Source organism: Pan troglodytes, chromosome 12, assembly GCF_028858775.2.
Source record: "Pan troglodytes isolate AG18354 chromosome 12, NHGRI_mPanTro3-v2.0_pri, whole genome shotgun sequence".
Classification (NCBI taxonomy): Eukaryota; Metazoa; Chordata; class Mammalia; order Primates; family Hominidae; genus Pan; species Pan troglodytes.
Window position 1 is genome coordinate 71,508,208 of NC_072410.2, and position 20,281 is coordinate 71,528,488.

Here is a 20,281-nt window from a genome sequence, read left to right on the forward strand (position 1 = left end):
TACTGAGAGCTAACAGCCCCGTTAAAATATTATTAATGATCTCAAAACAGTTAAAAATTAAAACATTTATCGATATTATGAACCTTAACTATTACTTTATAAATTATCATGGGGAAATTATTAATATTTAAAGGTATAGGTTTATTTCGTAACTAATAAAACAACTTGTTCCAGTTCTTGCTGCTTCTTTTGAAATTGCTTTCACTCATCACTTTCCATTTAATCTCTAGGGAAATGGTGTAGATAATAGTGAATAAATCAGCTCATCTTATGGATATTTTTTCACAAATCAGTTTAATGCTTCATGGTTAGATAATTTTAGAATCATAGGAAAACAAGTCTTGAATAGTGGATACTATGTCGTAAGTTTTATTTAACCTCCGCTGTAACCACAATCACCACCCCCACTTCAACAAACTACTTTTCAATGTTTTGATGATTTACATACACTGGAATTTACCAATCATTTATTCATTCATGAATAAATATTTGTTTTCCATCTACCATGGGCAAGGGGCTTAACTAAGCAGGGGGTCATTGCAGTATATCAAACATTATGTCCTTTCCCTCATAGAGTTTAATTTATATTCCACTGAGATGATCAATATTAAACAAACAAATAAATATTAAATATGTCATTAATAATAAATGTTATGAAGATAACTAAATAAGGTAAGGGAATTGAAAATGACAAAGGTGTAATATTGTAGTTAGGAAAGATTCTTTCAGGGGTTGACATCTAAGCTGAGATTTGAAGGAAAAAATTGAGTCAGGTGTTAAGATAACCAGGAGAAAAGTGATCCACATAGAGGTAAGAGCACATACAAGAGCTAAGCTATGTATGAGGTAGGAACATACTGGGTGTGTTCTCAGAACATCAAGGTGTGGTTGGAACCTAGAAAGTGAGAGGGAGAGTCAAAGGCAATGAAGTGAGAAGAGCCTTGGGTTTATGCCCGTTAAGCACTCAAAGGTTTAGATTTTATTTTAACTGCAATGGGAAATCATAGGAGGGATTTGAGCAGTGAAATGACATTCTCTGATTTTTCCTTACTTTCTCTCTCTCTCTCTCTCTCTTTTTTTTTTTTAATTGAGATGGAGTCTCGCTCTGTCACCCAGGCTGGAGTGCAGTGGCGCGATCTCAGCTCACTGTAAGCTCCACCTCCCAGGTTCACGCCATTCTCCTGCCTCAGCCTACCGAGTAGCTAGGACTACAGGCGCCCGCCACCATGTCACCATGCTAATTTTTTAAATATTTTTAGTAGAGTCGGGGTTTCACCGTGTTAGCCAGGATGGTCTCGATCTCCTGACCTCGTGATCCACCCACCTCGGCCTCCCAAAGTGCTGGGGTTACAGGCGTGAGCCACCGCGCCCGGCCCTCTCTCTCTCTTTTTTTTTTTTTTCTTTTTAAAGATACTTTAGCTGTTTGTGGAGAGGAATCTGCAGGGTGAAGTGGAGATACAGTGACTATGCTCCCGTGGTTCCAGGTGTAAGGTAAAGGTGTTAGTGGCCTTGTACCCAAGCGGTAGCAAAAATGGATGAAATTCATGAATTATCTATGTATAGTATATGGATGTAGAGCTAATTGGATCTCACCAATGGATTGACTGGATTTAGGATGCAAAAGAAAAGAGTCAATGATGGTTCTACGGTTTGGAACCTTATCAACTTGATGGGTGGTGGTGCCAATTAAGAAAAGAGAGAATACTAAAGAACAGGCTGTGGGGTGCAGATAATCAATAGTTTTATTTATGCATATCCATTTTGAGATGCCTATTAGACATTCAAGGGTAGATGTCAAATACGCAGATATCTAAATTTGCTGGGTAAATTGGCCCTGGTAATTTAAATTTTGCCATGATTAGCCAATATTTAACATAATTAGCCTTAAAAGCAGGCTATGTTATTTCAAGCTGCTAAAAACAACCAAATGGAAAAGGTAGGAGCAACTCTAATTATACTGAACAGAATTACATTGTATTTTTATAAATTGTTTTTTAAAAATCTAATATTTTCCAGAAGTATACGTATTCTTCTCATCACATTGCTATTACTAAATAATAATAGTAATTACAGTGTGTCATGCAATGTTCCAAAATATAAATGCATATATAATATTTTGTGCCTATATATATGAAATATCACATATAAGTGCATATAGACATATTAGAGATATATATTACATACACAATTCATAATGTTACATATATACATATACTTTTTAAATAGCAAGTAATAGTAGCAAATACATGCCAGGCAATGATCTAAGATATATATAATGTTTATGTATATAATATTTTGTGCCTATATCTGTATAGCAAGTGTTACTATTCAATTATTTACTATGTGTCAGAAAACGAAGATTTTATATACATAATGTAACTACATATATATCTACATATAAATGCATACATGTATGCACTTATACATATATACATATATATGTGTGTACACATGTATATATTTATATTTAGATATATATGTCTATGGATATATAGAGAAAATATTACATACATGCACACATGAACTTGTAAATCCTCATGCCAATATTACACATTCTATTGTAGATAAGAAATTTAAGCCAGAAAGAAGTAAATTAACTCACTCAAATTAACACAGCTATTAACTCTCCACATGGAATTTGAAGTCAGGGAGTTGAGCTGCAGAGAAGACATTCTTATTCACTCTGCTGTACTGACTTACTAATACTAAATAAGAAAGGAAGCCATTGTATTGATGTCTATTTATGAGTTTAGTGAAATATTTAAAATCCTTAAAATATTAATCTAAAATTATTTTTATTAATCTAAAATCATATTTATTAACAAAGAAATAACCATATGGATATTGATGAGATTATTATTAGTAGGCCATTTCATAAAAAGTTTAATAGATTTTTAATTTATAAAACTGAAAACTAATATGCACTTAACCTCATTAAAATCATATATTTATGGAATGAGCTGTCACTATTATTTGGTACTGAGCAGTGACTATGTATGTAAAAAAATAAAACCATTTTACCAATATTCCTGCTACCTGTGTACTAAAAATTCCCATATTTTCTTTCCCCTCACTTCTTTCTTCTATCATGAATTCGTCCAGACTCATAGTGCCACCTCTCAGAGATTGTGGGTACAACTTCTAGCTCATTTCAGGGATACTCTCTAGGACAGATGTGGTTTTTGCAACAACCATATTTCAGAGACAGAGCTGTGAGGAAATCAGAATTTTCCTTTTATCTACTTTGAAAATAGCTTCTGAAAACCACCTTAAACCTCCAACTAATGAAAAGTTGGTCTTTTCTATGACAGTTATAGGTGAGTGAATTAGAAAGGTCCTAACTGTAGTAACATGACATATTTTCTTGTTCCATGGGGTGACTGTTTTCTCCTCTTGCACTGAAATATGCCCGTCAAGGACAGAGTCCATGTTCCATGCTTTTTTGTATCCTAGACATGATACTCAACAGGATGAATATATAGATACTTGACATACGTTTGAACTTAATTCAACACAGAATTGTTATATTCTCTTTCACCTATTTTCTTTCTTTTGCTTAGATATGAAATCACAGGTTATTACCAGCTCCTTTCTATTGTCATGATAATCATGGTTACCTAAATAATTGTATCTATTATCATTTACAAATTACTTCCTAAACCAACTAGTGCTGAAGCTAAAAGTCACCTCAATGATGACTGCAAGCAAATTCATCAACAGCCGAGATGATGCTTCCGTGGTTGCTTCTGCAATGAGGTTGTCAGAATCATATAAAAACCAAGCTGGCATTTTTTAATTGACACATTGTAATTGTGCATATTTATGGAGTATACTTTGATGTTTTAATACATATGTTGTATAATGATCAGAGTATTTATCATATTCATCACTTCATGCATTTATCACTTTTTTGCAATGAGAATATTCAAAAACCTGCCTTCTAGCTATTTTGTAAAACACCTTACCTTTAGCATCACGCTTCTGTGCAACAGAACACCAGATTTATTCCTCCTATCTAATTTTAACTTTGTACCCACTGACCAATGTCAGCCTATCCTTTGCTTTCTCCCTCCTCCCACGTACCTGGACTCTCAATTTCTGGTAACCACTGTTCTTTCTATTCTCTGGATATCAGCTCAATTTTTTTCAATTCCATACGAGTGAGATCATGAAGTATTTGTATTTCTGTGTCTGGCTTATTTCATTTAACATTATGTCCTTCAGGTCCATGCATATTTTTGCAAATGACAGGATTTCATTCATTTTATGGCTTATCAGCCACAACAGTGTACAGTAATTGTGTACACTTACTACATTTTCTTTATCCATTCATCTGCTGTTGGACACAAAATGATTCCATATCTTGGCTACTGTAAATAATGCTGCAATAAACATAGGAGTAGAGACACTTTTGACATACTGATTTTATATTTTTAAGATATACTCAGGATTGGGATTGCTAGATCATATGGTATTTTGTTTTTATTTTTTTGAGGAACTGCCATATTGTTTAAAACCAGTGTTTAGTAGAGAAACTATTATAAATAATCTTTCTAAGAAATCTGACAAATATTTTGGAAGGTAGTCAGAAAGTCTTTCCACCTGTAGGTAAGAATAATTGTTGAAAAGGCATTAACGCAATACCTATGAGCAACCATTATTTCTCACATGGAACAGCACTATATGCAATCCAAACAATGATCAGGAGTTTTACCCATAAAATCAAAAATGCTCTTTTAATTAAAAACTTCAGTTCTATTTTTCTAGAAATTCAGAAAAGATCATAAAGATTGGGAAGGCTGAATAGAAGGACCCATCTGTTAAGAAAAAAGTGACATATAGGCAAGTAAAAAAAGTGAACAATGATCATAATGTAATTCTGTTTAACAAATAATTTGAGGGTACCAACTGTACATAAAACAGTGCGTTAAATGTTGCAAACAGAAAAATACATACAAATAACCCCTGGTCTCAAAATACTACGGCCTAGTAGCAGCATAAATATTAATATAACTAACTGTAGTATAGAGCAGAGTGCTAAATAGCCATAGCAGTGACCGGCTTATAAATAATTCATAATACAACAACATTGATTCATCATTTAGGTAACATATTTAAGCAATAAATATATAATGAAAAGAAGATTCAAATAATTCTTGCTTAGCATGCTAATTTCCTATGCCTCATAGACATAGAGAAGAATATGGGATTAATTCTGTTTGAGAGAGTCAGGAGGGCTTCATTTTACAGAATTTATGCAAGAATTCCAATATTAGAAGACTTAAGCAAATTCTTATTTTTTCTAACATTTTATTATGAAAATATTGAAACATACAGTAAAGTTGAAATAATTGTACAGTGAGCACATGTCTATCCATACATCCGTCTCCATATCATCCATCTTATTCCATGATACAGTCCAAAGTAAGTTGCAAATATAAGCATACTTTGTCCCTATATATGTGGTTTGTATATTATTAAGTAGAGTTAAATACTTGCTTTTTTTTTCAGGTAACATTTACCTACTGTATTAGTCTGTTCTTATGCTGCAAATAAAGACATATCTGAGACTGGGTAATTTATAAAAGAAAGAAGGTTAATGGACTCACAGTTTCACATGGCTGGGGAGGCCTCACAATCATGGTGAAAGGCAAAGGAGAAGCAAAGGCATGTCAAGAGAGGCAGGCAAGACAGATTGAGAAGAACTCTCATTTATAAAACTATTCCATCTCTGGAGACTTATTCACAACCAGAAGAACAGTATGGGGGAAATAGCCCCCACGATTCAATTATCTCCACCTGGCCCTGCACTTGACACATGGGGATTATTACAATTCAAGGTGAGATTTGGGTGGGGACACAGCGAAAACATATCATTTCACCCCGGCCCCTCCCAAATCTCAGGTCCTCACATTTCAAAACCAATCATGACTTCCCCACAGTCTCCCAAAGTCTTAACTCATTTTAGCATTAACTCAAAAGTCCACAGTCCAAAGTCTCATTTGAGTCCAGGCAAGTCCCTTTTGCCTATGAGCCTGTAAAATAAAAAGCAAGTTAGTTACTTCCTAGATACAATGGAGGTACAGGCATTGGGTAAATACACCCATTCTAAATGGGACAAATTGGCCGAAACAAAGGGGCTACAGGCCCCATGCAAGTCTGAAATTCAACAAGGCTGTCAAATCTTAAAACTCCAAAAAGATCTCCTTTGACTCCATGTCTCACATCCAGGTCTTGCTGATGAAAGAGGTGGGCTCCCATGGCCTTGGGAAGCTCTACCCCTGTGTCTTTGCAGGGTAGAGCTCCCCTCCCAGCTGCTTTCATGGGCTTGCATTCAGTGTCTGCAGCTTTTCCAAGTTCCTGGTAAAAGCTGTCTGTGGATCTACCGTTCTGGGATCTGGAGGATGGTGGCCCTCTTCTCGTATCTCCACTAGGCAGTGCCCCAGTGGGAACTCTGTGTGGGGGCTGCAACCCCATGTTTTCCTTCTGCACTGCCCTAGCAGATGTTCTCCATGAGGGCTCCACCCCTGCAACACACCTCTGCCTGGATATCCAGGTATTTCCTTTCATCCTCTGAAATCTAGGTGGAGGTTCCCAAACCTGAATTCTTGCATTCTGCACACCTGCAGGACCAACACCACGTGGAAGCTGCCAAGACTTGAAGCTTGCACCTTCCGAAGCCATAGCCTGAGCTGTACCTTGGGCCCTTTTAGCCATGGCTGGTGTGGCTGGGGCGCATGGCACCAAGTCCCAAGACTGCACAAAGTAAGGGGGCTCTGGGCCCTGCCAAGAAAACCATTTTTTTTTTTTTTTTTTTCTCCTAGGCTCAGGACCTGTGATGGGAAGGGTAACTGTGAAGGTCTCTGACATGCCCTGGAGATATTTTCCCCATTGCCGTGGTGATTAGTGTTTGGCTTCTCATTACTCATGCAAATTTCTGCTGTGGGTTTGAATTTCTCCCCAAAAAATGGATTTTTCTTTTCTATTGCATTGTTAGGCTGCAAATTTTTCAAACTTTTATGCTCTGCTTCATCTTGAACACTTTGCCACTTAGAAATTTCTTCTGCCAGATACCCTAAATCATCTCTCTGAAGTTCAATGCTCCACATATCTCTAGGGCAGGGGCAAAATGCTGCCAGTCTCTGCATAACAAACCTTTCCTTCAGTTCCCAAGAAGTTCCTCATCACCATCTGAGACCACCTCAGCCTATACTTTATTGTCCATATCTCTATCAGCATTTTGCTAAAAGCCATTCAGCAAATCTCTAGGAGGTTCCAAACTTTCTCATATTTTCCTATTTTCTTCTGAGCCCTCCAAGTCTCTGGGAAGGTCCAAACTTTCCCGTATTTTCTTATCTTCTTCCGAGCCCTCCAAACTGCTCCAACCTCTGCCTGTTATTACCCAGGTCCAAAGTCACCTCCACATTTTCTGATATCTTTACAGCGGCACCTCACTACCAAATACCAACTGTATCAGTCTGTTCTCATGCTGCTAATAAAGAATACCTGTGACTGGGTAATTAAAAAAGGAAAGAGGTTTAATGTACTCACAGTTGCACATGGCTGGGGAGGCCTCACAATCATGGTGGGAGGAAAAGGAGAAGCAAAAGCATGTCTTACATGGTGGCAAGTTAAGAAAAATTGTGCAGGGGAATTCTTGTTTATAAAACTATCAGATGTCCTGAGAATTATTCACTACCAGGAGAACAGTATGGGGGAAATGGCCCCCATGATTCAATTATCTCCACCTGGCCCTGCCCTTGACACTTGGGAATTCTAACAATTCAAGGTGAGATGTGGATGGGGACACAGCAAAACCATGTCACCTACACTGAAATCCACAAGTTTTAAGTATACCATTTGATGAATTTTGATAAGTATACACAACAATGTAACAAAGACAACTGTAGAGATACAGAATATTATTCTTATTCTAGAGTCTGAGATAGACCTTAAGTTCTTTCTCCATCAATCCTCCCACTCAACCTTCCATAGAAATCACTGTTCTGACCATTTTTATAATAGATTAATGTAGCCTGTTCTAGAACCTAATGGACATGGAATCATATTGTTTGCAATATTTTGTATCAGGCTACTTTCTTTCAACATGATGTTTTTGAGATTCATCTATGTTTTATATTGGTGGTTCATTCCTTTTTATATTGGGTAGTATTCCATTGTATAAATATTCCAGTATGTTTGCCCATTCTCCTGGTCTCTTTCCAGTTTTCAGCTCTGATAAATAAAGCTTCTATGAACATTATTTCATATATCTTTTTGTAATCACATGACTACATATATATTGAGTAAGCACCTACAAGCGGATTGCCGAATCATAGGATATGGTAGATTTGATTTTATAAGAAACTATCAGAACGTTTTTCTAAATGTACCATTTTACATTGCTACTAACAATGTATGAGTGTTATTGTTATACCATAGCCTACCAATATTTTGGTGTTGCCTGTGTTATTGTCTTTTTAATTCACCATTCTGGTGGTGTGCAATGGTATCTCATTGTGACTTCAATTTACATTTCCTTAGTGACTAATGGTGTTGAGCACCTTTTGATTGCATATTAATCACTTACATGTCTCCCTTCATAGAATATGTTTAATTCATACTATACTAAGATAATATCTGATTAAACTTAGGACCTGAAGAAATATATAAACCATCTGAAAGCAGTCATTATTTCAGAGTACTTGTCACTACTAAACATTTCATGAAAACCTGTGGTATAAAAATTAAAAGGACTTTTTTTTTCACATTGCAAGTTCAAGTGGATAGTCATATTTTTATTTCAATAATTTTCTCAAAAACTAGAGTTTCCCAAGTTATCTCTTTTTGTAGGTTTAAATTCCTTCTCTGGGTTGAAGGTGGCTGAAAAATTCATGGGTTGAGAGTTAGTCCTGGGTTCCAGCTTCTCAATTCTGTTTTGGAGACTTACTATGTGAGGACAAGCAAGTCACTTACATTATATGAAGCTCCATTATTTTCTCCTTAGGAAAAATTGAGATAATAATGTCTATGTCTCAGAGTATATTTTAGGATTAAAATTCAATACTTTATTGAAGTCTTAACACAATGGCTAGCACATTGCATTGACCCAATACATCTTGATCTTTAGTTGTCATATAATCAAATGTTACCTAAAAGTGTCGACAAATTAACCACTAGAATTTCCATCAAAATCTTAATAAAATCGCACAGATATAGTTTATAAAATACATTATGTGTTCTACTGAAGTTCTCAAAACAGGGATTATATCCATTACATCTGCCACCTTAAATCCAATGCTAAACACAGTGCCTATGAAGAATAAGGAATGAATAAAAATTTATAGGCTGAAAAATAAAGAAGAAAGCAGAGGCTTTTCTTCCAAATTTCTAACCAACATCTCAGAATGTAGACCCACATTAATTTATGGTCAATCACTCCTTTTGGGGATATGCCTTTATCAAACAAGCATTTATTGAGAACCAACTGTGTTTCATGCACTATTCCAGCAACTTCAAAAAGACAGAATAGATCCTTACACTCATGAAGTTTACATTAATGGAGCCAGAAATACAATAAACTCTTTAACAAATAAATTTGAAAAACAGTAACTGCAAGTGATATAAAAGAAATAAAATAATAGAGCTCTGTTAGGGAGGAGTTATGTGTATTAACATTTCTTCCTTATGATCTGAAGAAAGTAAAAGTAAAAATTCCAACGCCTTGACACTTAAATATTAGAAAATGTATTTTTTAACCAAAAGAAATAAAGCAGGCATTCTGCATGAGGCATTGCAAAGGCGTAGCTGACGGTTTGATAAACCATCAGGGTCTACAAGATCACAGTCTCTTTTGTTTTTGCAGGGAAATTAGCATAGACCTGGCAGCTGGCACTCAGAAGACAGTTTAAAAAGGGAAATCAAGGAAAAGTGTTCTGCTAATGAGATGAAATGTCGAAGTTTACTCCCTGATCTAGAATCTTTCTTTCTTTGTGATTACTCAGAACTTTTGCAGAATGAGAAGTTTGCCACTCAAAATGGCTTCTGGTCACTTATTCAGAATATAGGTTACCATTGTTCCTTTTATCATTAGTGACCAAAGCTCTTGGCTGGATATCAGACCAAAGGGAAAATCTAGCTATCTTGCCTCACTGAAGTGCTGGTTATCATTTTTTTTTTGTAAGAATCAGATATATCAAGGAATTGTGTGTATGTGTGTGTGTGTGTGTGTGTGTATATATATATATAAAAAATAAGATAGTAGTTAATGCAGTTACAAGTGTACTGCAGTCTTGGCAGCATTTTATTTGGGGTGCTGAAACTCTCTGCTGTGTGATCATGAAGTAGTTACTTGTCTTATGTCAAATTTCCTAGGAAACAGATTCTCAGTTTAATATGCATGAGGATTTTTGGATTGTGCTCTCAGGAACAACTTCTGTAAGACAGTGAACAAACTGCATAGAAAAGAAGGAGAGGTTGAACTGGGAAGCCTCTGAAACAGAGGCCTTGGCCGCTGATCCATAGGGAGCTCTGGAAGTGGGGGGCCACTTTAGCAAATCTAAGAGGGGCATAGTTGACTGCATGGGTGGGACAATTGAAGATGTACACCCTAGGTGCAGGCAATAGAACTTGGTCCAACACAACAGGCTTTGCAGAATGAGTATTTTATCACTGACATTGATTAGAATTGCTGGTGCATGAAGATAAAAAAAGAGCAAACTGACTTTTAGTAAATTTTCGTGTACCCCCTTTATTGCCTGTACCTGGGGTGAACTATTTCAACCATTCTGCCTTTGGTACACCATGGCATAGTTCTTTGATTCACTGGAGGTAGCTCAGCTACATATACCTAATCATCGTCGCAGGGATGATAAAACTGAGGTACAAAGGTGTTAAATAACTTGCTTAGAATTCACACCTAGTAAGTGGTAGTGCCCGGGTCTGAACACAGTTAACGTGTATTTTCTGTGGCTCAAGCTATAACGTCTCATCCCTTACAGAGTTGTCATGAGGGTTAAAAGCAATGGCTACATGTAAAGCATCTGATAGTTTATAACAATGTTTCCTATATATTTTGGTATCAGGGCCTGTTTCACTAGCAAAAATTCAGAGCATCATTGAGTTTTTCTTTTTTTTCTTTTTTCTTTTTTAGACAGAGTTTTGCACTGTCACCCAGGCTGGAGTGCAGTGGCGTGATCTCGGCTCATCGCAACCTCCACCTCCTGGGTTCAAGCAATTCTCTTGCCTCAGCCTCCCGAGTAGCTGGGATTACAGGCATGCACCACCATGCCCAGCTAATTTTTATATTTTTAGTAGAGACGGGGTTTCACCAGGTTAGCCAGCTTGGTTTCGAACTTCTGACCTCTAGTGATCCACCTGCCTCAACCTCCCAAAGTGCTGGGATTACAGGCTTGAGCCACCACACCCAGCCATCATTGAGCTTTTGTTTTCAATGTTTACTGTATTTGCAATCAAAACTGAAAGTTTACTGGGTGCAGCACACCAACATGGCACATGTATACATATGTAACTAACCTGCACGTTATGCACATGTACCCTAAAACTTAAAGTATAATAATAAAAAAAACTAATTACATGTTTTCACAAAATAAGTATATTTTCAAAACATAACATTTGGTGGAAACAGTGGCATTGCTTTAAATTATTTCAAGTCTCTTAATATCTATATTGATAGACGAATTCTTTTTTCTGCTTCTGCACTCAATCTGCTATAATGTATGGTTTTGGTTGAAGTAAATGAAGAAATACACATGTATCTCTATGTGTATGTGCATATATACTCATACATGCACATACAGACATATAGACATATAAACTGTCCCTTTATTTTATATTTACATACACATAACAACCTTTCCAAAAAATTACTCTGTGTATTCTATGATACACTGTTGCTATTACCAAAAAGAGTTTGAAAATTTCCTGCTTGTCTTTTTGTTCACAAGGTCACATAGTAAGGTGAAAAGATACCTAAATTAGGATTCAAAAGACTTATGTTTTGGTGCAGCTTCACCATATACTTAGCTGTCTGTCCTTTTATAAATAATGTTATTTCTCTCACTCTTTGCTGACTGTTCTAAAATACTGGGATAATAATGTTTGACTCAAAGCTCTTACAGAATTATTGTGAGAATTAAACAGAAATATGTAAAAAGATATTTAAAATTTTATAAATTATGTAAATGCAAGGTATTTTGACAATGTTATTATAATTATAGTTATTATTAGAAATTAAGTCTTCTAAAAATCCAGGCATTATTAATAATATCATCCTGTTTGGAATTCCTAAAAACAAGCAATATAGAACAAGCTTTTCTACCGAGCATTTATATACAGTGTCCTGCTGGCACCTCTGATGGTACATGGCTAAAACTGAATTCAGTATTTTCCATTCCACATTTTTGCCTCCTTTTGTATTTTTTAGGTTTATTATGTCTCATTTTCTCATCTTTCTAGTAACCAAAGCTAAATGACTTATTTTCATCTTTAAATGAATCCTTCCATTCTTACCATCCATCCAATGGTTTGCCGTTGTCTTAGAATCTCTAGCCTTCTTGTTTGATATAGTCACCTTTTCTTCACATTCTTAACTACAGGTCCTTAAAAGAAGCCCTCAGCATCTCTTTTCTAAGCATTTGTAGTCTCCTAGCTGTCCCCATGCATCCTCATACTGCCCAAGGTTATGTTTCTAAACAGAAGCAGGATTAGGTCACTCTTCCACTTGAAAAAAAAATTAATGTTTTCCCACTGCTTAGAGAATATATCTAAAGTCTGGCAGAAGAAACAATCCAATATCAAATAACTTGTACCTATCATTAAGTCCGCATCTCCTTATATATACTGATCCATACCTAGTCCCAGTGGACTATTTGGCATTCCTGAAATATACAGTTTATTTTTACCACTTTTATCATTTTTCATTCTTTAAATGCCCTTCAAAAATTTTCCAAAGCCATCTCCCAGTGATAAGATATTCAATTGTCAAGGTCATACTCATCTAAACTCAGTTCGAGTACCCATAATCTTAGATCCTTCAGGCAAAATTAATTGCCCCCTACTGTGCTTCCTAGAACAATTTATTTCTACCTTATTATTCTATTTATAAATACTTTAGACAATCTACTAAATGCAAGCCACACGTTAGATTATGTATACTTTTTAAATGATCATATATAAAATCTATGTTCAAATGCCTCACCAAATAATACTATTTTGCTCTATCTCGTATATTGAATTTAGATTGTGGTAGGAAAGCAATGTGGTAGCAAAGACTGAAGCTCAGCTATAGAATTTTTTTACTACTATACCTAGCATTATACTTTGCACAGATATCAATGATTCCAAACAAATATTGATTTTATTTGAATTTAGAAAGAGGCAGGCATTGAGGAATTGCACAAAGCCATTGGACCTTTGGTGTTTCCTTTTAGCAAGAAGAAAATAGTCGTATAGATCTATATACCTCCTGACAAGGTTTCCTAACATTCTATTACAATTTCTTTTGCTTTCATTGAAAGAAGATCCAGTATACAATATTCTCTTCTATATTTTATTCTACGACAAAGAAAAAAGTATCACTGAAATGTGGTTATTCAAGCAAGATGATTTTACTTGAGTCTTATTCTTGCTGTTTTCACTTCATTTACAACTAAAATTTCTAACCTAAGAAACAAGCATACAGCTATATATTCAACAACCCATGAATGACAAGATTATGTGTGTATATATAGTATCTATTATAACACTAAAATTTTATATATATATATATATTTATATTTATATATTTATATGTCCGAAATGTATGAGGTCATGGTTTTCACCACTGGGTATGCTATTTTAAGAATCCATTTCATGTGGCTCTATCTGAAGAAAGTGGTAAGTCAGTGACAAATTATGTTCTGTCTGAGATGTCTTATTTTTCTCACATAATAAAAAAAATCCAGAGGTAGGCAGGAACAGGTATGGTGATTTCATGATGCTATCAGGCATCAGGCAGTTTCTGCTCAGCCACTTGGTGTATGCTTATCATTTTCTAGTAAAAAGAGGACTATTCTTCCCGCAGGTATCATGTCTGTATTTGAATCAAAAAAGTGAGGAAGAGAATAGATTAAAAGGCACATGCTGAGTCAGTCCCTTTTGAAGAACACTCAACAATGCCTTGTCTAAAAAGGAAGCATGGAAATACAATTTTTGGTGGCAACACTGGTGATTTTTACCTTAAAAATTTTTCATGTAGACAAGGCAAGCTAGAAAGTGATTAGCATCGATACTGTCAACCAAACCAAATCACTGCCAAAGGTAGTCAGAATAACAATCTCTCAAAAAACCTATTTGTTTTGAGAAAATCACTCTATGTTTTCATTTTTATGTAGTCTCTACAATAGTCAAATTCATAGAGCCAAAAAGTAGAATGGTATCTGCCAGGTGGTAGGGGGATAGGAGAATAGAAAGTTGTTTAACGAGATTAGAATGTTAGTTTTGTTAGTTGAAAATAATTCTCAAGATTCATTGCACAACGTTGTGAATGTACTTAATACTACTGAACTGTACACTTAAAAATGGCTAAGATAGTAAATTTTATGTTTATATGTATTTTACCACAGTTAAAAAAAACTGAATTTGTTCTATTTCTCAATGAAAATGACAACATTACCAAAAAATCAGTTAATTGATACATTTACTTCTTTTATTAGACATAAAAATCCCTTTGGATTCTGGAAAGAAAGATGCATATTTTTAAAAAAATTAGTAGCTAGATTTTATGTTACATAATTAAGCCAAAGTGATCACATGCCTTCAGATATTTGCTATAATCTCAAACATGGTAATTACATTTTGGATTTATAGCTGTATTTATTTTTTTCTAAGCACTTTTGGCTGAAAGAAATTTTATACTTGATTTGGAAGATATGCCACATAAAGCCACATGTTTTCAACATAAGTGATTATGACTAGCTGTGGTTTATATTTTGATCCCAATGCTATTAGCAATCTACTAAAAGCAGTTTAATGTTATTAAAGTTATTAATCATTCAGCATTTTATGGACATAATCTTAATTGCAGATGTTGTCATTACAAACCTCAGAAAAATAAGAAAAATTTACTCCCAGACTCTAAGCACAGGAAGCGTTTCCTTAGAAGATACAAATGTGTTTTTTCCAGCAAATACTGAAAATTACAAGTGAAAATTAGTATAGTGCACTGAAGAAATAATACTTCTCTACGACAAAGAAAGATCAATTGATTGATAGCTTAACAAACATTTATTGACTACCTGTTATTTACTCAGTTGTTTATTATGTAGATTTACGAAAATGAATGAAATGCAATGCTTACCCATGAAGTATATACAGTCTTGTTTGAGAAACTCAACAAAATACAAACTACAAAAGAACTTGACCATATTTATATTCAAATGCTAAATTTGAATCACAGCATTTTCCAGTTGGAAAAGGGCATAGAGATAAACTAATCTATTCCTATAAATTAACCTAAGTATTTAATGCGGGCTCCTGTAGCAACCAACCACAAAAAGCAGTGCCTGATAAAATACAAATTTATATGGCTTACTACAAAGACTGATGTAGTTGGAGGGTGGGTAGTGGGATTTGCTCTATGAAGTTATACAGGGATCTAGATGCTCATTTATCCTTTAGGGCCACAGAGTATCTTATCAATGACTTTGCTTCTAGATGGTCAAACAATAAGTGCAGAGGATTAGGTCTGCCTGGAAAGGGTGTATTTCACTGTACACTCAATGCATTGACCATTTGTCCAGTTCCATCTGTTTCCTCTGCCTAAAAATCTTTTGCATCCTCTTGTGGCCTGGATAACTTCATCTCAGGTCAACCTTTCCTTACTCAGGAAATCCTTCCCTGACAACTCTAACTAGGACAAATAACAAATACCTCTGTTTTAGACACTCATAACAAAGAATACACTTCATTTGTAGCACTGTCCCACATATAATTTTAGAATTTGTAGTATGATTATCTGATTAATGCCCGTATCCCTTACCTTATTCTAAAATATTCTGAATAAGGATATGAATGTTTTAACATTTTCTCCAGAGCCTAACACCACACCTGGTCCAGGGAAGGTGTTTGATAAGTATTTGCTGAGTGAATGAATATGGGCATGCATGCATGAATACACATATGAAGTCAATTGCATTTGTGTACATGTTTATCAAAGAGTAAAATTAAAGTCCTGGAATACTCAGTTTCAGTTTACTTCTCTTTCATTTTTCCATATGCCTTTATTGAGTTCTGCTTATAGACTCAAATCTATCTTCATGGCCTTATGAACTTCAAGCATGATGAGTCATTGAACCCATATAGATATTAATTTACACACTACAAAGTTAAACTGTGTGACTGCATTGAGTGGATAGTTGGTTACATGTCTTGCAACTACCACTATTGTAGAAGATAATTATATATATACATATTAATGATAGAAATGATTTAGTACATTTAGTACCTTAAGTAATGGCATTGTGTTAAATCTACCTTTGGTCAGGGCTGAGCTACAGATGCTGAGTTTGGTAAAAAAACAGTAAGTAATTGCAGACATCAATTTATAAGAGCATGAATTTCTTGGAGGAAAAGCGTAAAGAGATGGTAGGAAATGTTGAACAAAAATCATTCTTGAGATCCAAACTTTTATGAGTATGTCTGGTGAATGAGAAACAGTCTGAATGAGAAAAAACAGATATCGATGAGGGCCTCAATTATCCTATGGAGTGCATTAATCACAAGAAAAGAGTCTAACCCAAAACAAGTCTCAATCAGCACAAGGCAGGAGAGAGTAGCAATAATAGATATAGGTTACAACCACTACTTTTATTAACAGTTTTATTGAGGTATAACCAACACGGAATAAAGCCTTCATTATTAAAGTACAAAATTTGGTTAACTTTGAATTATATATATACCCATGAAACCATTATAATAATAAACACAAATGTCAAAATAATAAACACATATATCACACTGCAAAGCTTCCTCATGCCCCTTTGTTATTTCTCCCTTTCATAAACCCAAGTGAGCATAAGCAACAGGTAACCATGGTCTTCTTTCTATCACTACACATTGGTTTGCATTTTCTAGGCTTTTATATAAGCAGAACCATATAGTCCTCGCTCTTTCCCTTTTTTTTGGTGGGGAGGGAGGATATGTCTTCTTAATTGACAATAATTATTTTAAGATCCATCCATGATGTTGCATTAATTGATAACTTGTTCCTTTTTAGTTTTTGAATAGTATTTCATGGTATGAATATATCAAAATATGTGTATGTATTTACTTGTTGAGGGACATTGGAGTTGATTTCTATTTTTTTTTTCTATTAAAATAAAGCTGCTGTGGACATTCGTTTACAGATCTTTGTATCTTAGAGTAGAATGTGTGGATCATATAGTAAGTGGATATTTAACTTTTAAGAAAAGCCCAAATTGATTTCCAAAGCACTCACACCATTTTGCATGTATGTGAGAGTTACATTCTTCTTAACACTGGGTATAGTCAGGCTTTAATTTTAGCCATTTTAGAAGAAATGTAGTGACATCTCATAGTTTTAATATGCACTTCTCTAATGACTAATGATGTTAGCATCTTTTTCTATCAGTGTGCCTACTAGTCAACAGTGCAACTTGTTTGATGAAGTGTTTGTTTAAATCTTTTTCCCATTTTAAAATATTGTGTTTGTATTATTGATTCTTGAGAGCATTTAAAATATGTTCTAGATACATAGTCTTTATGAGACACATGACTTGCAAATATTTTCTCTCAGTTTTTTAAAAAACTTTCTTCTTTGTTTTTCTTTTATTATTATTATTATTATACTTTAAGTTTTAGGGTACATGTGCACAATGTGCAGGTTAGTTACATATGTATACATTTGCCATGCTGGTGTGCTGCACCCATTAACTCATCATTTAGCATTAGGTATATCTCCTAATGTTATCCCTCCCCTCTCCTCCCACCCCACAATAGTCCCCAGAGTGTGATGTTCCCCTTCCTGTTCTTTTTAAGATCAGAAGTTTTCAATTTTGATGAAGTCCAGTCTATGAATTTTCTCTTTTGTGAACTGCGCTTTTGGTATTTTATCTAGTAAATTTTTGCCTAACATGAGGTCATAAAGGTTACCTGCATAAGTCTAACAGTTTTAGATTTTATAGTTTTAGATTTTTGATAGTTATATATAGTTTTAGATTTTACATTAAGGTTTATGATCCATTTTGAGTTAATTTTTGTATATGATGAACCTATGGATTGTAATTCTAATGTTCATATGGATACACTAAAGACTTAGAATACCTAAACAACTTTGAGAAATTTTGAAATCAGGTACTGTTGGTCCTCTAACTCTGTCCTTTTCCAAAGCTGATTTACATAGTTTAGATCTTTTGCCTATCAATATGTATTTTAGAATCAGTATGCCTTTTTTTACAAAAAAGAATGTTGGGATTTTAATTGGCTATTTTATCCTCTTTGGTAATCTCTGCATTTTAAAGTGTGTTTAGACCATTTATGTCTAATCTGATTATTAATATGGTTAGGTTGAAATGTGCCACGTATTTGTTTTATATTAGCCCTCTCTGTTTTTCGTTCTCTTGTTCATCTCTCTGCCTTATTTTCCTCAATTGAGTGTGTTTTACTTTTTAAATCTCCTTTGTGGGCTTATTTCTTATTTGTGTGTTTTGTTATTTTATGGTGGCTTTAGGATTTATAATATAAATACTTAACTTATAATAGTTTACCTTCGAGTATTATTATACCATTCCACGTATTCTGTAAGAACCTTGCAACAGTATATATTCATTCATTTCATACTACACTGTTACTCTTTTGCATTAAAATCGAATTATATTTAAACTATCTTTAAATAATAAGAAAGAGGGCTTAATTACCATTTTCAGCGTTCTTCATATCTTGGTATACATTCACAATTGTACCTTGTATCATTCTCTTCCTCCTGAAGAGTTTCTTTTGACATTTCTGGTAATGTCAGTCTGCTGGTGATAAATTTTTTCAGACTTAAATGTCTTTAAAAGTCTTAATTTTATCTTCATTTTTGAAAGATCTTTTACTGGATATGTGTCTAGGTAGACACTTGCATTTTCTTTACTTTAGAAGTGTTGCTCTCCCTCTATCAGTTGCATTGTTTTTTTCAACAAGAAATCTGTTATGATCCTGATCTTTGGTCCTCCCCACATAATCTGACTGGTTTCTTGGCTATCTTTAAGATTTTCTCTTTATTGCTAGTTTTCAGAAATTTGATTATGATGCATCTTGATATAGTTTTCTTTAAATATCTTGACGCATCTCAGATTTATTATTTAGTCTTGTTCATCACATTTGGACACAATTAGCCATTATATCTTCAAATATTTTATGTCCCCTCTTACCTTCTTGAATACCAACTACTCTTTATATTAAACCACCTGAATTTATTCTGCAGCTCACTTCTAAGTGAGGAACAAAGAATGAATTCTATATTCATTCTGGTAGAATAAAAAAAAATCTCTGTATTTTTGGAGCTACATGGAGTTTAAGTAGTAGCCAAAATATGCACACTAATGGGCATCTTAATCATCACAGGTGAGATACTGTGGGATAATAAAGAAAAAAAGAAATTTAGGAATGGGACTGAGAGCTCATTTTTTATCTGTTGGAAAGAGCTATTGAACTACTGAAATTCACATTTACAAATTAAACTGAGATAGTTTGTATGTACAGAATGGCAATGCCTGGGACATAATGTGTTTTTACAATAGAGCAGATAATTACAGCTATAAAGAATATCAAGTATTCTTCTCTAATTAAATATAATAGTTAACAGTGTTAAATTGAAACAGTAGCATAGTCTCCCCTTAACTTTCCAGTACTTCGTTTAATGTTGTATATTAAACATCATTTAATGTTGTATAATACTATAAATGCCTTACTAGTAGTGGCCAGGCCTTCAATTTCTATTGTGTGGCAGGGGGGAGCGGAGGTGGGTGTCTGTGTGTGTTTGTGTGTGTGTAAGAATCTACATATAGTGAGTAGATGCCTAATTATAGTGCCTTTGGCCGCTTGACTAAATATAAATGTACAAAAGTGAATTTATACACAGAATTATACTATTAAAACATAACTCAAGAATAAGGCAGAATTCAAAATTATATAAACAGTTTGAATTTAATTGCGAAAGAAAAGTATCCAAAATCCAATGCACAGAATAAAAATAATAAAAGTTTTACTTTTATGGAAG